Raw genomic sequence first — 15,826 nt, 5'->3', positions numbered from 1 at the left:
ACTGGGTGGTCTGTAATGACCTTTTCTCTTCTAATTCTAGGGCTTTCTGCCTTGTCCCTGGGAGATTAGCAGGCCAGACAAGGGTTGGTGACAAGGACAGATTAGATCTGCTCTTCCTTCCAGGGTTGTGTCTGGATTATCTCCCTGATAATCGATGCAGGGCACTCCCTGGGCAGGGAGTCCATTAGGGGCATGGTGAGTCACCACCTGCTCCAGTGTGGGAAGGAGACTACGGACTAGCCCTATTCCAGAGACCCTAGAATTTAAAGGAGTCCAGTAGTCACCTGGACTTTGGCTTAGAGGCTCACAGAAAAGCCCAGGAGAGTACTTGGTGCCTGAGGTGTTTGGGGTGTATGCATGAAAGTGTCTAGAATGAGGCCCAGGTAGACAGAAGGGCAGAAGGGCAGAAGTGCTGGGGGGTGGAGGAGCAGGTCAGGAGAGGGTTTGTTTCAGGCAAGCTTGAATCATGGGGGTGAGGGGGTCACCCCTGAGCCGCCGCCCAGGAGGCAGCTGGACATCAACACCTGGGCTCAGGCATGAGATTGGGGCCAACGATGAGGACGTGGGCACGAGCTTGATACCAAACAAATGCAGGGCTGTCTGCCCGATGCACGTAACAGCCAATCCATGGCACTGGGGTTTCAAAGAGAGGAACTTGCTACGTGGGGAGCAGGAGATCAGATGGCTTATTGGCACAAAAGTCTCTTCCCAGAGTCTGAGAAGTTCAGGGTTGTAATAATCAAGTATAAAGAGGGCTGAGCTAGGCAAGAATGGCCAGGAAGTACAGACAGGTCTGAGAATAGTCTGGAATAACCATCTCAATAGAAAGCATAAACAGGGCTGAGACCAGGTTCAATAATCATTTCAATAGAAAGTATAAGCAGGGCAGGGGCTAGGTTAGAATAACCATTTTTCAATAGAAAATGCAAGCAGGGCTGAGCCTAGGCTAGACTAACCTTTTTTTTTTGGCAAGGGCAGGCACCGGGAATCTAACCTGGGTCTCCGGCATGGCAGGTGAGAGCTCTGCCTGCTGAGCCATCGTGGCCCACCCTAGAAGTACCATTTTAAGAGAAAGAGTAAACAGGTCAGAGGCTAGGTTAGAATAACCATTTTAATAGAAAGTATAAACAGGACTGAGACCAGGTTCAATAATCATTTCAATAGCAAGTATAAACGGTACTTAGGCTAGGTTAGAATTACCCTTTCAATAGCAAGTATAAACAGAGCTGAGACTAGATGGTTTCAGTAATTTCAGGTATTAGCTTTTGGCATTCTACAATATAGAAAGAAAAAGAAACATCTATATAATGATTCAGTAATTATAATCATTTGTTAATTCTTAATACTTGGTTACAATTTGCTGTACAAGGTGAAGAGGGAAGGGGTCGAGGCAAACCTCTGGGGACCACTGAGGGGCAAGCAGAGCTTGCTTAGAAGTCAGGAGAGGAGGGGATGAGCGTACAGGAAGGGAGAAGGGATAGTGTGAGGATGGGGTGGGAGGAGGACCCCAAGCCCAGGTGGGGGGTGCTGTCTGGGCAGGAGAGACCCCACTTCCTCCAAGACTGTGGAATGGTGGGCACAGTGAGTTGTGAATTTGTGGGTGTTGGGAGGGAGGGAGGTGAGGTGAGGTGATATGGTGAAGGGGGATGGAGGGCCAGAGGTCTGAGGAGAGGGAAGGTTCTGGAAGGCGGCAGCTGGCCGTGGCGTGTGGCAGAATGACACAGATCTGGGGATACCCAGAACTATGGACTGCAAGGCAGTCCGGACTCTGAATTCAGATGATCCCATCCAGCATACCCTTTACTGCATTGTCCATTTGGAGAAACCTGAGGCCATGGGGGGAGGCTCAGAGACAGAGCTGGCCCTGGGACCTCAAGCTGTGGATTCCCAGTTGCCTTGGGCTCTGGAAAAGGACGTTCTTTTCTATCTGGGTCTCAGGCTCACTCCTCAAATCAAAACAGCAAACCCTTTTTGAGTAGCTGTCCCGGTCTGGGACTTGGCTGGGTGTCAGGGATCCAGGCCCAAATGGGATGGGGTCTCTGCCTTCGAGGCCTTCAGCCTCTTGGCAGACAGTGTGAGAATGTAAGAGGACCACGGGCAAGCAGGAACATGTTTTGTTCTGTCCGCATTTTGCTCTCTCAGGCCATCCATTCCAGATCCAAGAATCCAGACTATAATTGGTCTTTGAGGTGCTGTGATTTGCTACCTCACGCTCGTCTCCGAGGGCAACGCAGGGTGGGTCTCCGGGAAAGAGAGACTCTATCCAGCTCCGGCTTTTGGCAGAAGGAACAGCTCTGGGCTGGCCTCCAAGCTGCAAAGGGTCCCACCAGCGCCTGTGACACTTTTTTGTGAGATATAAATAACTAATTGAGTTACTGGGCACCGCTCTGGGCCAGGCACTGGGATTTATCCCACCCCTACCCCATGACATATTGTAGGAGAGAAGAAACCAGGAGTTGTCAGGGGCTCCAGCATTTCAGATGTGGGACAGTCTTTTTTCGAGCTGGCACTTCAGGGGGTGTGGGACAGTGTCACAGTCCTGTAGGAGTTCAGGGAGCTCAAAGTTTATAAGGATGTTAGATCTGGAAAGTGGCAATGGCAGGGTCCCCCCACCAAGGCTGAGCATTGCTGGATGGAGGAGACACAGGCTGGTTAGGAGCACAGAGGAGGAGCCCTAAGGAGGCTCACCTGGAGGCTTTCAGAAGACGTGTCCTGGGCTGCCTTGGAGAACCATGAGGCATGGGGGCTGCCTAGGAAAATACTGCCACTAGGTGGCTTAAAAAGACACAGATTTATTCTTTATGGTTCTGGAGGCTAGATGTCTGAAATCAAGGTTTGGGTAGGGCTCCTCTCCCTTCAAAATCCATTCTTGGAATGGATTCTTCCTTGTCTTTTCCAGCTTCTGGAAGCCCCAAGCGTTCCTTGGCTTGTGACTCCAACCTCTGCTCTGTCTTTGCATGGCTGTCTCCCGGCTGTGTGTCTCTGTGCTTTTTTTCTCTTTTTGTAAGGACATTAGTTAGGGCCTACCCTTGTTCAGTATGACCTCATCTTGGCATAACTAATCACATCTGCCAAGATCTGATTTCCAAATAAGGTCACATTTTGAGTTTTCAGGTCGACATGAATATTGGGGAGACATTATTTGACCCAGTCCAGGGAGCTAGGGAGAGATATTTCCCACCAAGCAAGCAGAGTGTGCAAAGGCGTGTGGGAGAAGGGCGTGTTCAGGGGATCTGAGGAGCGCAGTGTGACCAGAACACCAGGTGGGAGATAAAACTGGGGGTGGAGGTGGGTGGGGGTAAGTAGGTCTCCTTGATAAAGAGCTTGACGTCATCCTTGAGGAGATGGGCCATCTTCAACCACAGAAAAGCAGGAAAAGCTGCGCAGTGGTCTTTGCATTTTGGAAGGTGATTCTGAAAGCTGGTATCAAGAAGTGGCTGGAGAAGGCCAGCCTATCCCTAACACCCAGGCCAGCCTTGTTAGAGGACAGGACCCCTTCCCCCAGGATGTGACCGACCCCTGGCAAATATTTCAGAAAGCCTCTCCCACCCCAGTCCACGCCATCCCACCCTCCAGAGTTGCCCTCTGGAGATAAAACTCCCCTTTCTCAACCTCCATCCTCAGGCAATGCATTCTTGCAATAACCTCCCCCTACTTAACCTCCACCCTCGGGCAGATGCATTCCTGCAGTAAACTTCCCCGACTCAACCTCTACCCTCTGACAGTTATAACCCTGCACAACTAAGGCAGCATTTAAATTTTAAACTTCAATGGAAACCCGCCTCATCTCTACCCCCAACTCCCTACCTGGCAAGCCATAAAAACCCTATCCTCTGCAACCTGGAGGCGGCTGTTTCTTCCTCTCTTAAAGTGCTGCCCGGGCAGCTCTATTTCTTCCTGAAATAAAACTGCCTGAACTTCTTCGTCTCATCTTTGGTGAGTCTGCCGAGTTTGTCTTTCACCTGTTGCCCAACCCAGGACTCAGAGCGAGGCGACCCCCAGCTCCCCCGGCCTTGCAACCAGGGAAGCGTGGGTAGGGGCAGTTTGTCCCGGGCTTTCTCCCCAGTCCTTGTGGGTGGGTCCTGGGTGCAGTCCCCTTCTGAGTCTCTCCCAGCGATTGATTGGCGAGGCAAGGGACTCCTGGATTCATTCGGCCTTGCATCTGGGGAAGCAGCAGGCAGCGGCAGCTCGTCCTGGGTTTAATCCCCAATCCTGGCGAACAAAATCCTACAGCACCCCTCTGGACTCACCTTACACACGCCACCTCTGACGATGACCACGCCGCCCGTAAAGGAAACTGTAACTTCACCCACCCCGGCTTGCCAAACTGCCGGAACCAAAACTGTAAGTCCACCCTGCCTACCGGCGTTGCCACCCAGCCCCTATCCGCTTTGTCCGACTCGTCTTGTTCTCAAAAGGCCCCGGTACCGGGAATCCCTCCGGCGAGGGTGCCCCTCCCTCCAGATTGAACCTGGGACGCCGGCTTCTCTCTGAGGGATCGCTCTAATCTGTCCGGTTCCTTTCGAGCTTGGGGATGCCCGGCTCTAGAGGAGACTTTTGCCAGGTCCGTTTTAAGTTGGGAAGTGCCCAACTTTAAGGAAACCTTTTCTTCTCTTACGCTGGCGACCTGGGCGCGGGGCCTCCCTTCCCTCAGCGACCCCACCCCCACCCCCCACCCCGGGTGCCTGCTTAAACAATACAAAACCTTACAGAAATCAAATTCGACCTAAGTGGCTCATATTTTATTGTAACACTGTCTGGCTGCAATATAAACTAGACAACGATCCACAATGGCCAGAGCAAGGGACTTTTAATTATTAAATACTCCGCAATCTTAACAATTTCATTTATCAGACTGGAAGATGGAACGAAGTTCCATCTGTTCAGGGTTTTTCTCTTTGCCCTCCTCTCTCTGCATTTCCTGCTCAACCTACCACATCCTGGTAATCTGCACCCCCCCACCCCCCCCACCCCCAGCTCCACCCTGACGCTTCGAAATACCCATCCAACACTGGACACCTCACAACCGGGTGACTTGAGGATACCAGAAGAGACTCTCTCTCTCTCTCCTTTCTCCGTTGTCCAGGTTCTCACCAGCCCCATGGACCACGGTGAGCCAGACGCGGCCTCTGCTTATTGAACTGTTGCCCACATGTGAAACACCTGGATTGTTAGTAATCCTTATTAAGCAAATGCTGCAGTGAGATTTTCTGTATACATTCCTATTTTCTTAGATGAGGACTTCAAAAATGGACTCACTGGGTCAAAAGATAAATGCGTTTTCAAGTCTTGAAATCTGCTGCCAAATTTTTTTTTCCAGGAGGTTTGCATGAACTTATAGCCCCTGGCAGGGCTGAGTGGGGGGAGGTGGAAAGAGGCAGAGCTGATACATACAATGGGCAGGGCCACCAAAAGTTTGGGGTGAGAAAACACCGGGGCTGCCCAAGAAGGAAACAGGGAGAAGGCTTGGTTTGGTTGAATTGTGAGGTCTGGATGAGCAAACTGTGGGAGATGAGACTGGGAGACAGGCAGTGGTCCAAACCATGGGTGAGTCATGTTTGATTCAGCCAGTGAAAGGCAGGTTTTTAAAGCAAATTAATGGCATGGTTAGGTCTGTGCTTTGGGAGGATGAATCGGTCAGGATGTGGGATGAATCAGGGGAAAACAACATGGGAAGTGAACAGAGCCAGTGAACAGGCTCTTACTAGAGGCCAGGCAGAGAGAGGAGGAGGCCTGAATTCCGTGGGAGCCGTGAGAATGGAAAGGGGAAATGGGTGTGACTCATTTTCAGGAAAGATGTTTTTGGACCTGGAATTTCACAGCACGTGGAGGTGAGAGGAAGGGGAGGCAGGAGTCGATGAGCCTTGCTGGAGGTTTTCAGCTTCTCTGTGAGAATCAAGAACCATTCATAATAATAAAGGAGTTGGGAGGGGGAACATGTGTTGAGGGAAGGAGTCTGAGTCCTGCTGAGCTGGATCCCTAGAGGGCCACTCACTTGGTGGTGTCCCGGAAGTTGTAATGTATGGAGAGAATGAACAAGCTTGGGGATGGAAGTGTAGATGTAGAAGCTGTGTTGGTCCTGGGCTTGTGTGTCTTTAGAGCCACTTCTCACTCTTCACTTCCAATGCACTGAATTGCAGGGCCAAATCCTGCAGATTGGATTTCCCAGTTTCACTTTTCAGCTGGTTTCTAGTTGGTTTCAGCCAATGGGAGGCCACGGCAGGAGTACAGAGGGTGGGAGAAGGGGAGAGCCAGAGTATTTCATCAGTGGGAATCTCCAGTGATGGCCGTGTATCCCCCATAGCTCCAGCTCCCACCAGGTGACCCAGGTATCTAGAATCTGGAAACTATAACTCCCATTTTAATCCTTCCAGCCTAGGAATGATAGTGGCTTTGCCTTGGGGCTAATTTCTGAATTATTTCATCATCTGTTTGGCTTCTCAGCTCTTCCATCATTGTGTAATCAATTCCCTGGAATAAATTCTCCCATTTATTCTCCCATTCTCCCATTTTTAAATACTTAGCATGCTTTCTGCCTTCCATGTTGGACTGACTGACCCAGGGACCATCTGCAATGGATATAACCATCCACTGATGTCATAAGTAAAGCAAGGGGAATGGAAGAAGTCCTACATCAGAGGAGACTCAAGGCCAAAAGTTTGGGAAATACAAGATGTAGGAAGTGGGAAGAGAAAAGGGAAACAGCAAGGGACAGAGAAGAAGAATCTGGGGCAGAAAGAGAACCGTGAGAGTGTCGTGCCCAGAGTCTTAAGAAGTTTGGAACAGTCAATGGATGCTCCGGAGAGGGAAGAAGAATGAAACTGAGTTCAAGCCATTGGATGGGGAGATTACAAGGTAATATTCTCAGAGGTAGGGGGAGGTGGCAGGACCAGACTGCATGTGTTTGAGTAGGGAGCAGGGAGTGAGGCAGGGGAGGCCAGAGTTAGAACAAGACTCATTTCTTCAGCGAATTCTTATTGAGGCGCTTGGGTATCAGGTATGTGCCAGGACTTGGGTACGAGACATGCAGATTTGAATAAGACATAATTTATGCTCTTAAAACATTCTCAGTTTAATAAAGGAAATAGGCAAGTAACCAGGAAATTACAGTACACTGTTATAAGTGCTCTGATAGATACTTAGGAGAGCACAGGAGAAACCCTAAACCCAGCTGTGAGGGCGGGGAACATGGAGGATGTCCCAGAGATGGCATCTATTGGGTTGTTTATTTTTATTAAAGAAGTTGTAGAGTTACAGAAAAATCATGCAGAAGATAGAGTTTCCACATACCTCACTTTTTCTCACACACACAGTTGTCCCTTTTATTAACATTTCACATTAGCATGGTGCCCTTGTTAAAACTGATGAAACAATATTATAATTCTCCCATTAACTATACTTCATGGTTTACATTAGGGTTCCCTGTTTGTATTGTACAATTCTATAGGTTTTCTATTCAAAAAAATTTTTTCTAGTGACATATATACTACTTAAAATTTCCCCTTTTAACCACATTCAAATATATAGTTCAGTGAAGTTAATTACATTTATAATATGCTACTATCACCACCATTCATTACCAAAATTTTCCATCACCTCAAACAAAAATTCTATACCAATTAAACATTAACCCCCACTCCCTATACCTACCCCAGCCCCCGGTAACCAGCATTCTAGTTTCTGACCCTGAATTTGCTTATTCTGGTTATTTCATGACAGTGAGATATCATATTTGGCCATTTGCGTCTGGCTTCCTTCACTCAGCATGATGTTTTCATTTGTGTTGCAGGATGTATCAAAATTTCACTTCTCTTTATAGCTGAATTATATTCTATTGGATTTGCTGTTCAAGTCCCGACTTCAGATTCTTTGAGGTATGTTTTCATTTGCTAAAGCTGATGTAATATACCAGAAATGGAGTAGCTTTTAACAATGGGGCTTTACTGGCCTACAAGTTTACAATTCTAAGGCCGTGAAAAATGCCTACACAGGATGATACCTTCTCTGAAGAGAAGCTGCTGGCATCCGAGACACATCTGTCACATGGGAAGGCACGTGGCCACATCTGCTGTTCCTTCTCTCCTGGGTTTCATTGCTTCCAGCTTCTGATTTCTGTGGCTTCATTTCTAAATTTCTCTGGGACCTTTTCCTTGAGCTTCTCTTAATTTCGTCTCTTAGCTTCTGTATATGTTTTATTCCCTTATAAAGGAATTCATTAAAAAGAATAAGGCCCTTCTTGAATGAGGTGGGTCACATCTCAATTGAAATAATCTAACCAAAAGGTCCCACCCACAATAGGTCTGCACCCACAGGAAGGAATTAAAAGAACATGGCCTTTTCTGGGGTACACAACAGCTTCAAATTACCACAGGGTATGTACCTAGCAGCAGGATTGATGAGTCCTATGATAATTCTATACTTAAGTTTCTGAGGAACCACCAAACTGTCTTGTACTGCAGCTGCACCATTTTACGTTCCCACTAACAATGAAGAAGTACTCTTATCTCTCCATATCTTCTCCAACACTTGTTTTATGTTTTTTTTTAAATGGTGGCCATTCTACTGGATGTGAAATGATATCTCATTGTGTTCTTTTAAAATATGTTTATTGCTAAATCTTCACACAGATACATTCCATACATGGTGTATATTCAGTGGCTCACAATATCATCACATAGTTGAGTATTCATCACCATGATCATTTTTTAGAACATTTACATCACTCCAGAATAAGAAATAAAAAGGAAAAATAAACCAAGCTAACACATACCATACCCCTTATCCTTCCCTCTCATTGGCCACTAGTGTTTCCATCTATCCAATTTATTTTCCTTTGTCTCCCCTATTATTTATTCTTTATCCATATATTTTTTTAACTCATCTGTCCATACCCTGGATAAAAGGAGCAACAGACACAAGGTTTTCACAATCCCACAGTCACATTGTAAAAGTTATGTCTTTATACAATCATCCTCACAAATCAAGGCTACTGCATCACAGCTCAACAGTTTCAGGTACTTCCCTCCAGCCACTACAATACACCATAAACTAAAAAGGGATATCTATATAACACATAAGAATAGCCTCCAGGATAACCTCTTGACTCCCTTTGAAATCTTTCAGCCACTGAAACTATTGTGGGTGGGACCTTTTGGTTAGATTATTTCAATTGAGATGTGGCCCACCTCATTCAAGGAGAGTCTTATTCTTTTTAATGAATTCCTTTATAAGGGAATAAAACATATACAGAAGCTAAGAGACGAAATTAAGAGACGCTCAAGGAAAAGGTCCCAGAGAAATTTAGAAATGAAGCCACAGAAATCAGAAGCTGGAAGCAATGAAACCCAGGAGAGAAGGAACAGCAGATGTGGCCACGTGCCTTCCCATGTGACAGATGTGTCTCGGATGCCAGCAGCTTCTCTTCAGAGAAGGTATCATCCTGTGTAGGCATTTTTCACGGCCTTAGAATTGTAAACTTGTAGGCCAGTAAAGCCCCATTGTTAAAAGCTACTCCATTTCTGGTATATTACATCAGCTTTAGCAAATGAAAACATACCCCAAAGAATTTGAAGTCGGGACTTGAACAGCAAATCCAATAGTCACTGGGGTGACTCTTGGGTCTAATTTTAAGTATGCTTAGCCTGTCCTTTGCAGGAATAAGTTTCAAAAGGGCAAGTCTCATGATGAAGGGCTTGGCCTATTGATTTGGTTGTCACTACTGCTTGCGAGAATATAAAAAATTCTTGAAATAGGGACGTAGAATATTTCCTCCTTTCTCCCAAGCCCCCCAAGTGGACCTTGCGAATACTTCTTTATTCACTGCCCAAATTGCTCTGGGATACATCAGAGCATCACATTAACCTGGACAAACCCACAAGATCTCACACCCTATTCAAGACTCCATGTGCTTGTGGTGTTCAGCTGAACTGACCATACAAGTTAAATTAGGAAATGCACTACCCAAAATAAAAATTTTGCACCAAGTAACATCTTTGGTCTCACACGGAAGTTGAAGTTTTAAACTATGGACCATATCATCCTTTACTCTGTATTCTGTTTACCTTAGTCCTCTCCAGATCAGCTTCATTCATATCTATACTCAAACTTTGATCACTTTTTCAACTTTTTAAACAGTTCCTGTATGGGATACTGCTAACTTTCATAGCTTCAGTCAGAGCTCTAATTCTGAGTCTCAGGTGTCACATAAATACCCAAAGTTCCTGGGAAGACCAGGTTATAAACAATCAGGTCAGAATTTAGAAATAACAATTACACCTCCTGAATACATGTGGCTGCTCCAGAAGCTTACAATCCAGGATCCTTTACGACAGGCCCCTACTTTATAACCCATGCTCTCGACTTCAGTTCACTGAGTTTTTATATTATAGTTAGTTCATATGATTGAGGCATGATATTTGTCTTTTTGTTCCTGGCATTTCATTCAATATACAGTCCTTAAGGTTCATTCATCTAGCTGCATGCCTCACAATTTCATTCCTTCTTGTGGCCACTCAGTCCAATGTCTGTACACACCATAGTTCCACCTTCCACTCCTCCGTTGTTGTACCCTTAGGCCACCTCCATCCATTGTGGGTCACAAATGCTGCTGTAAGAAACACCAGTGTGCAAATGTCCATTCCTGTCCCCACACTCAGATTCTCCAGGTATATACTGAGCAACGGTTTGCAGGATCATAGGGCAACCCCACCCCTACTTGCCCATGGAACCACCACACTGCCCTCCAAGGGGCTGCACCTCTCAGTTTCCCTACCAACAGGGAATAGGTACATCTCTTTCTCCACATTATCTCTAGCACTTGTTTCTCTGTGTTCATTTTTTTTTGTATGCTGTATGACCCAGGTCACATTTCATTCTTTTTCCATGTGAGTATTCCGTTATAGCAGCACCATTTGTTGAATTTTTTTGTTTGTTTGCTTGTTTGTTTGTTTTTTTGGGGGGGGGGGAAGAGTATGGGTGGGAAGTCAAACCCAGGTCTCCTGGATGGCAGGTGAAAATTTTACCACTGAACTTCCTTGCACTCCATCTCTGCTCATTTTTAGTTTTATCCACACATCATACAGCTCAACCTAAGTATATAGCTATGCCTTCACTCTCATGTTCTATATGAAGACATTTCCTTTTCTTCCACAAAGAATCCATGCCCCTCCCCCATGCCCCCTCCCTTTTAACATTTAGTTTTGGTATAATGCCTTTGTTACACTCAGTGGAAGCAAATTACAACGTTACTATTGACTACAGACACTAGTTTGCACTGATTGTACTTTTTCCCATATGCCATCTGTTTTCAGCACCCTGCAATGTTGACATTCATTTGTTCTCCCTCTTGCAAACACTTTTTTTTATTTGTACATTTAATCACCATCATTGTCCACTCTGGGCACTCCTAAATTATACCGTCTCATTCTTTATCCTTTATCTTTCCTTTTGATCTCATATGTGCCCCCAGCCATTCCCCCTCAATCATACTCACATTCAGCTTCATTCAGTGTACTTATATTATTGTGCTACAATCAGGTAACATTGTGCTATCCATTTCTGAATTTCTATAATCAGTCCTTTTGCACAATCTGTATTCCTTCAGCACCAATTACCCAATCTCTACCCTATTTCTGTCTCTTGACAACCTGTTTTCTTAACTTCAATTCTCAGAGTTCACTCATTAATGTTAGTTCATATTAATGAAACCATACAGTATTTGTCCTTTTGTTTTTGGCTAATTTCACTCAACATCATGTCCTCAAGGTTCATCCATATTGTTAAGTGCTTCATGACTTTATTCTGTCTTACACAATGGAATGTAATATTCTGTTGTGTGTCTATACCACAGCTTGTTTAGTCACTTGTCCATTGATGGATATTTGGGCTGTTTCCATGTCTTGGCAATCATAAATAATGCTGCTATAAACATCAGTGTGAAAATGTCGATTTGTGTCCTTGCCCTATGCCTCTGAATATATACTTAGTAATGGGATTGCTGGTTCATATGACAATTCTATACTTAGCTTCCTGAGGAACTGTCAAGCTGCCTTCCAGAGTGGTTGTGCATTCCCATCAAAAGTGGATAAGCATGTCTCTTTCTCCACATCCTCTCTAGCACTTGTCATTTTCTTTTTTTTAATAATGGCCATTCTAATGGGTGTCAGATGACATCTCATTGTGGTTTTGATTTGCATTTCCCTAAAAGCCAGTGAAATTGAGCATTTTTCATGTGCCTTTTAGCCATTTGTATTTCCTCATCTGAGAAATGTCTGTTCATGTCTTTTGCCCATTTTAAAATTGGATTGTTTATCTTTTTGTTGTTGAGTTGAAGAATCTCTTTATATATTGTGGATACTAAACCCTTATCTGATATATGGTTTCCAAATATTGTTTCCCATTGTGTAGGCTGCCTTTTTACTTTCTTGACAAAGTGTTTAATTTTGAGGAGCTCCCATTTGTCTATTTCTTTTTTCAGTGCTTGTGCTTTGGGTGTAAGGTCTAAGAAACTGCCTCCTATTACAAGTTTTATAAGATATTTCCTAATTTTCGCCTAAAAGTTTTATGGTCTTAGCTCTAATATTTAGGTATTTGATCCATTCTGAGTTAATTTTGGTCTAGGGTGTGAGATATGGATCCTCTATCATTTTTTTTTTCTTTTTGCATATGGATAGCCAGTTCTCCAAGCACCATTTATTGAGGAGGCTGCTCTGTCCCAGGTGTATTGATCTGACTGCCTTATCAAAAATCAATTGTCCATAGATGAGAGAGTCTATTCTGAACACTCTATTAGATTCCATTGGTCAGTATATCTATCTTTATGCCAGTAACATGCTATTTTAACCACTGTAGCTTATATAGTATGTATTTTTTTCCTTCTTTTTTTTTTTTTTTTTTTTTTGCATGGGCACGCTCTGGGAATTGAGCCCAGGTTTTCAGCTTGGCATTTTCTTTATGCATCTCCAAAGGTTCTCTGGCAGTATGGGCTTGTTGGTTCTCTTGGCTCTAAAGCTTTTTCCAAAATGGTTCCCTCTTAAAGGACTCCAGTAAGCAACCACACCTTGAATGGGTGAAGACACATCTCCATGGAAACTATCTAATCAGAAGTTAATACCCACAGACATGCCATCCAGGGGTGAAAGTCTTCCTGGTGACATGGGAGATGACTCCCAGGGATGAATCCAGACCTGGCACCATAGTATCAACAATTCCATTCTGACCAAAAGTGGGAAAAAAGTGTAATTAATAAAGTATCAGTGGCAGAAAGAATTCAAATTGAGACAAGAGGCTACTCTGGAGGTTGCTCTTACACGAGCTTCAGTTAGACCTTGCTATCTATCATAAGCTGCCAACCCCCAACCAGGAGCACTCCAGCCAATCCTAAAGAACACCTAGGGTAATATATAAGATTCCACAAAAGAAGGATGGAAAGATCAAAGGAGATGGTGGAGTTATACAAAGAAGATGTAACAAATGAATATGAATGCTGAATCATTAAATTGGTATCTCTTTTGGTCTCCAGTATTTTGGAGCAGCTAGAAGTAAAAACCTAAAATTTGAAATCATAGCCCATGTCAAACTCTGAAATATGTTCTATAACTAATTGTGGTGCTGTGCTTTGAAATTTATAGCTTTTTTGTATATATGGTTTGTTTTTTTCACAAAAGAAGAAGAAAAAAGTCATTTGTGATGATAAAAAAAATATTTAAGCCCTCTAGCCTCCTATATTCTGGAGCAGCTAGAAGGAAAAATATGAGAGGATCGTATGGTAGCCCATGACAAACTCTGGGATCTGTCCTGTAACTACTTGTTGAAGAGTGCTTTGAAAACTATTGCTTTTTTATTTCTTTGCTTTGTATATATGTTATACTATTCAACAAAAAAGTTAAAAATAATGAAAATAAGTAAAAGCTGTAGAGAAAGTTTCTGTCACCTTAGAGAATACATAAATCATCATGAACAGAAAAAAAGTTATCCTAAAACATTGGGGTTGAGATAAATTTTATGTTAATGTGCTTTTTAAAACTGAAAATCCATTTATTTTACCATAAAAAATAAAATTTTTGCAAAACTGCAAAAAAAAGGTTAACACCCACTATTGGATGGGTCACATCTCCCTGGAAACAATAAAGAAGATCCCACCCATGCAGTGGAGGATTAAATATGAATGAGGATTAAAGAACTTGGCTTTTCTGGGGTACACAACAGAATCAAACTGGCACACATGGTTTCCAAATATTATCCCCTACTCTGTAGGCTGTCTTTTTACTTTCATGATGAAGTCCTTTTATACACAAAAGTTTTTAATTTTGATGAAGTCCTATTTATCTATTTTTTTCTTTTGTTACTTGTGCTTCGGATATAAAGTTTAAGACATGATTGTTAACACAGGTCCTAAAGAAGCTTCCCTGTGTTTACTTCTAGGAATTTTATAGTTTTGGTTCTTATATTTAGGTCTTTAATCCTTTTTGAGTTACTTTTTATATATGGTGTGAGATAAGGATTCACCTTCATTATTTTGCATTTGGATATCCAATTTTCCCAGTACCATTTGTTGAAGAGACTATTCTTTCTCAATTGAGTGGTCTTGGAATTCTTGTCAAAAGTCTTTTCGCCATAGATTTGAGGGCTTATTTTTGAACACTCAATTCAATTACATTGGTCTACTGTCTGTCTTAATGCCAGTATCATACTTTTTTGATTACTATGGCTTTGTAATAAATTTAAAAATTGGGAAGCATGAGTTCTACAACTTTGTTCCTTTTTTTCTGAAGCTGTTTTTGGCTATTTGGGGATCCTTACCATTCCATATAAATTTGATGATTGGTTTTTCCATTTCTACAAAGAAGGCTGTTGGAATTTTTATTGGGAATGTGTTGTATCTATAAATCACTTTGGGTTGAATTGACACCTTAACAATATTTAGTTTCGCAATTGATAAACATTTAATGTCCTTCCATTTATTTAGGTCTTTGCTTTCTTTTAGCAATGCTTCCTGTGTTAAGCCCCTTACGTATTTGATTAAATTTATTCTAAGATATCTGATTCTTTTAGTTTCTATTGTAAGCAGAATTTTTTTTCTTGATTTTCTCTTCAGATTGTTTATTACTAGTATATAGAAACACTACTCATTTTTGCATACTGATCATGTACCCTGCCACTTTGCTGAATTCATTTATTAGCTCAAGTAGCTTTCTTTTAGATTTTTTCTAGATTTTCTATATTTAGGAAATGTCATCTGCAGTAGGGAAAGTTTTGCTTTTTCAATTCCAGTTTGGGTGCCTTTTATTTCTTTCTCTTGCTTAAATGCTCTCGGAGAACTTCTAGAACAATATTGAATAACAGTGGTGACAGTGGGCATCTTTGTCTTGTTCTTTATTATAGAGGGAAAGCTTTAGTTTTTCACCATTGTGTATAATGTTATCTGTGGGCTTTTCATTTACACCCTTTATCATGTTGATAGAAACTTCCTTCTATTACTACTTTTCTAAGTATTTTTATCATGAAATAATGTATTTTGTTAAGTGCCTTTTCTACCTCTATTAAGATGACCATGTGTTGTTTTCCCTTTTGTTCTACTAATGTGGACATTACATTACATTACATTAACTGTTTTTTTGTTGAACATTCCTTCCGTATCTGGGATAAATCCTACTTGATCATGGTGTATAATTTTTTTAAGGTGCCATTGGATTCAGTTTGCTGGAATTTTGCTGAGGATTTTTGTATCTATATTCATAAAGGATATTAGTCTGTAGTTTTCCTCTCTTGCAGTACCTTTACCTGACTTTCATATTGGGGTGATGTTGGCTTCATTATATGAATTAAG

At 42.9% G+C, this 15,826-nt stretch overlaps 1 protein-coding gene across 1 annotated transcript in view; it reads left to right on the top strand.

The window, feature by feature from the left end:
* Positions 1–6,611: 6,611 nt before the first annotated feature.
* The window catches only part of MROH7 (maestro heat like repeat family member 7), a 147,372-nt gene continuing 138,157 nt past the window's right edge, over positions 6,612–15,826 (top strand). Inside the window, exon 1 of the mRNA XM_077149536.1 lies at positions 6,612–6,855. The gene's annotated coding sequence lies outside the window, so the exon portion shown is untranslated. The remainder of the gene's footprint in view (positions 6,856–15,826) is intronic.

The sequence above is a fragment of the Tamandua tetradactyla genome, chromosome 2, assembly GCF_023851605.1.
Source record: "Tamandua tetradactyla isolate mTamTet1 chromosome 2, mTamTet1.pri, whole genome shotgun sequence".
In the NCBI taxonomy this organism is placed as follows: Eukaryota; Metazoa; Chordata; class Mammalia; order Pilosa; family Myrmecophagidae; genus Tamandua; species Tamandua tetradactyla.
Note: the sequence above shows the minus strand (reverse complement) of the source record. Positions and strands in the feature narration are given on the sequence as shown.